We start from the raw sequence: 5,200 nt of genomic DNA on the forward strand, positions 1-5,200 counted from the left end.
ACTTTCTGGTCTCAGGGGCTTTCTTTCCTCCTACAAATTGTTGACTACCCCAAAGACCTTTGTTTATTTAGGTTATACTTATTAATATTTAACATACTTAAAATGAAAGCAGGGATTTCTAAACATTTATTTAATTCATTGAAAATAACAGAATAAGGACGGGCTGACCACAATGGATTTCTGAATTCCCCTCCCCCCAGGGACACAGAGAATGCACAACTTCCTACAGAGAAATCGCCTCTGAAGAAAACCCAGGAACCAGCCAAGCAGCTCTCACACATCAGATGAACAAGACAATACCTACCCTGAAACAGGTAGAAATGGCCAAGATACACTCTCGCCATAAGCCCCGTGCCTGGCACAGTGCATACAATCAAAAGGGTACTCTCAACTCCTAGCTTCTCCCTGAGGAGTGAAGGGTTTGGACCCCACATTTAGTGCTACAACTTTTAAGACTCCCACTTTAGGGATGAGCCCCTAAACACTTAGCTCTGAAAGCCAATGAAGTTTTGCATCTGTGAGACTCAAGACTACAGCAAACAAAGTAATAGTTCTGAGCAGGAGTGACAAGCATTCACTGTAGCTATCTCCATAGGGCTCAGCACAGAGGGAGCAAGGAAAACTGCCCATCTCCCAGTCTTTCCCAAACGGGTCCATCTGTAAACTTTGAAAGCTGTGGATCAGTCTTCTAATTTAACATACATCTAAGGGCTGACTGTGTTCTTCTCCAGAGAATGCCCACTCTCACCACTTTTATTCAACATAGTACTGGAAGTCCTAGCCAGAGCAATTATGCAAGAAAAAGAAATAAAAGTCATCCAAATTGGATAGGAAGAAGTAAAATTGTCTCTATTTGCAGATGACTTGATATTATATATAGAAAATCCTAAAGATTCCACCAAAAAACTGTTGGAACTAGTAAAGAAATTCAGTAAAATTGCAAGATACAGAAATCAATATACAAAAATTGGTCACATTTCTGTACACTAACAACAAACTACCAGAAAGAGAAGTTAAGATAACAGTCCCATTTACAACAGCATCAAAAAGAATAGGATACTTAGGAATAAATCTAACCAAGGAGGTAAAGGATCTATACACTGAAACTATAAGGTACTGATGAAAGAAACTGAAGAAAACAAAAATAAATGGAAAAATATTTTGTGCTTATAGATTGGAAGAATTGATATTGTTCAAATGTCTATCTATACCATTCAAAGCAATCTACAGATTTCATACAATACCTATAAAGTGACAATGGTATTTTTCACAGAAATTAAAAAAAAAAAAAAAGCAATCCTACAATTTGTATGGGACCACAAAAGACCTTGAATGACTAAAGCAATCTTAAGAAGAACAAAGCTGGAGGCATCTCACTTCCTGATCTCAAACTCTATTACAAAGCTATAGTAATCAAAACTGTATAATATTGACATAACAACAGATACATAGATCGATGTAACAGAATAGAGAACCCAGAAATAAACTCATGCATATACAGACAATTGGTTTTTGAAAAATGAGTTAAATGAGCCCCTGAGACCAGAATATACGATGGAGAAAGGATAGTCTCTTCAATAAAGAGTGTTGGGAAAACAACATTGTCACATACCCGGGGTTAAACTGGACACTTATCTTGTACTAATCACAAAAGTCAACTCAAAATGGACTAAAAACTTGAATGTAAAACCTGAAGCAGTAAAAATTCTGGAAGAAAACTCCAAACGCTCCTTGACATTGGTCTTGGTGATGAGTTTTTGGATTTGACACCACAAGCAAAGGCAACAAAAGCAAAAATAAAGTGGGACTACATGAAATTGAAAAACTTCTGCTCAGTAGAGGAAACCATCAACAAAATGAAGAAAAAAAAACAATCTATGGAATGGGAAAAAATATTTGCAAGCCACATATCCAATAAGGGGTTAATATCTGAAATATACTGGAAACTCATACAACTCAATAGCAAAAAATTAAAATTAAAATTAAAATTAAAAAAAAAAAAAAACCACAAATAACCCAGTTAAAAATTGGGCAAAGGACCGAAATAGACATTTTTCCAAGAAGACATACAAATGGCCAACAGGTACATGAAGAGGTTCTCAATATCACTAATCATCAGGGAAATGCAAATTAAAATCACAATGAGCTATCACCTCATACCTCTTAGGATGGCTATTATTAAATAGACAAGAGATAAAAAATGTTGGCAAGGATGTGGAGGAAAGGGAACTCCTTTACACTGTTGATGGGAATATAAATTGCCATGGAAAACACTATGGAGGTTTAAAAGTAGAATGACCATGTGATCCACAAATCCCACTTCTGGTTATACATCCAAAGTAAATGAAACCATATCTCAAAGAGATGTCTATCTCCCCATGCTCATTCAAGTTTTAGTCACAATAACCAAGTTATGGACACAATCTATATGTCCCATCAAGGGATAAATAGATCAAGACAATATGATATATATATATATACAATAAAATATATTCAGCCTTAAAAAAATGGGAATTTCTGTCATTTGTGGCATGTATGTACCTGGAGGACATTATGCTAAGTGAAATAAGCCAGACAAAGAAAGACAAATATTGCACACTATCACTTTTATGTGTAATTAAAAAAGAAAAACAAGATCAAATTCTTAGAAACAGAAAGTACAGAAGTGGTTGCCAGGGGCTGGGGGTTGGGCAAAATAGAAGTTGGGAAAAAGGTACAGAGTTTCAGCTATAAAATTAATAAGGCCTGAGGATCTAATTTATATATAACATGATTACTATAGCTGATAACACTGGGTTGTATAATTGAAATTTGCTAGGGGAAGAGAAATATTCTCTCACACACATATATACAAAAGTAACATATGCGGTTATGTACATGTCAAGTAACTTCATGGGGGAATCCTTTTGCAATGTATATGGATGTCAAATCACGTTGTAGACATGTTTTATCAATTATACCTCAATAAAGCTGAAAATGAAAGATTTTGTCTGAGACTTCAGCATCATTTGAACTTCTACTGGGGAAGGATATGCTTCCAATCTCACTCAGGTTGTTGACAGAACTCAGTTTCTTGCAGTGGTCGGACTGAAGGATTTGGTTTCTTGCTGGCTGTGTGTTGGAAGCCACTCTCAGTTCCTTGAGGCCACCTGTAGTTCCTTGCCACATAGGGTTCCCCAACATGGCTACTTACTTCCTAGGAGCCAGCAAGTGACTCCAGCAAAATGAGCACTACATTTTTTTGTAAAAAAAATTACTAATCACACATACCCTAACACATTTGGCATATTCCATTGGTTAGTGTCTTCAGATGTGTTTATGGAGGGGGCTGGCTGTAGAAAACTTCAAATACTTTGTCTGACAGAATGAGAAAAAGCCTTTCTGAGGAGGAAGTATTTTAGCTGAGACCTCAAATGAGAAGTAACCAGTTGTGAGAAGATGGGGGATGGAGGTGAGGAGCATTTTGAGGAAAAGGAACAAGAAGTTGGGAATGTAGCTATACCCATAGACAGAAAATACTATCATACTACTATAACACTGGGCTTTATTTATTTCTGTGTCTGTGTTCACCATCATCCAGAAAGCTGTATAAATTACCTCAGCATCTTCAACTCTTGCATAGTATAGACACTCAGTAAATTTAATAAATGGGTGGATTTAAAAACAAACAAACCTATTGTAAGTTAACATTAGGAACAATTTTTTTTTGTGGAAAAAATGGTATTTTCCAAAACAGAGAAAGAAATAGCAAAAAATCGGCATTGTTTTACTTTTTTTTAATCTCCTTAATTTCTAGCTTAATAGAAGACAGCTGGATTCTCATGTCTACTTCTGCAATCTGTTGTGCTATCATACATCACCTACCCTCTGGAGAAAGCCACTGTACATTCACAAGACAAAAATTAAAAATGGAAAATGACATCTTATTATTATTATTATGCAAATACTTGAGACCTGAAAAAGGTCTTGGGGAACTCCAGGGGTGCCCAAACCATACTTTGAGATTAATTACATAGCTGGATCAAACTAACTGAATTATCATTACTCCACATTTTTTCCTCTCTTTCTTTTTTAATACTCATGTACTCAACTGAGACAAAAATAATTATAATGAGAAAAGAACACTAGCATAAAACAATGGTTCCTCATTATCCACTTGCCTACATGGAGAATACTTTAAGCCACACCAGCGTGCCATTCTAGAAATTACTGGGTTTGTTGAAGTCATCTCACACCCCCACCTCATCACTGCCCCATCACTACTTGTCTACTCATCATACAGCCTACTTTCTGGCCAATAACTACTTTTCTTTCCATCTCACTTCCTAAACCCCAATTCCAACAAGGCTCCAACTCCATATACACCTCCAATCCACTGATCCCATATTTCCAGTGGTTCTCCTTATATCCTCACGCACTTCCCCCATTATCCAGCTTAAATTCCATGGTCACTTATTATAATCACTCCCTTAAATTTGTCCCCAATTTCTTTGCTTTGCTCTCACTTCACCAAACTCCCTTGGATAAAACCCAATCCTGGTTAAATTCAACATTCTGCCTACTCTGTGCCTACACCCACACCGATGAACATGTCTAGAGAAAAATCCACTGATGACATCAATCTAGATTCATGATCGCCAACATTATGTGGGCGATTAACCCTGTCCAGCAATTACATTGTATTTCCTTAGATCATTTACCCTTCTAAGTAACTATGTCTTACTTTTGTTCTTCTCAAACCCCAACGCCTCCTCCATCCTCATTCTCAGATAACTTTCCCTCCTATATAACTAAGAAAACTAATGCAATCAGAAAAGCCCTTCCACATCCATCTATCTGCATGTGTGCTCATACCACACTTCCCTTCTTGCACTAGAGTGGAGTCATTCATATGCCTACAGACCAGCCCCTCGAATGGTATGCTAGATCCATCACCTCCTATCTACTCAAGCCATTGCTCTAGCAATTTCCCTCTCTCTCCTGTCCAATTTATTCCTCTCTACTGGGTCTAGCCCATCAGCCTACAAACATACTTTTATTATGTATTCATTGATAAAAACTCTTCATCCTATATTTCTCTCCAGCTACTGCCCATTCTTCTCCTTCCCTTAACAACAAACTCCTTGAAAGAGCTGTCTATACTTGCTGTTTCAATTTTGCTCCTTCTGTTCTTTGTTGAACCTACTCTAATCAAACTTCC

This window comes from Panthera pardus, unplaced genomic scaffold (genome assembly GCF_024362965.1).
Source record: "Panthera pardus isolate Hobbes unplaced genomic scaffold, ASM2436296v1 HiC_scaffold_10, whole genome shotgun sequence".
NCBI classification, from domain to species: domain Eukaryota; kingdom Metazoa; phylum Chordata; class Mammalia; order Carnivora; family Felidae; genus Panthera; species Panthera pardus.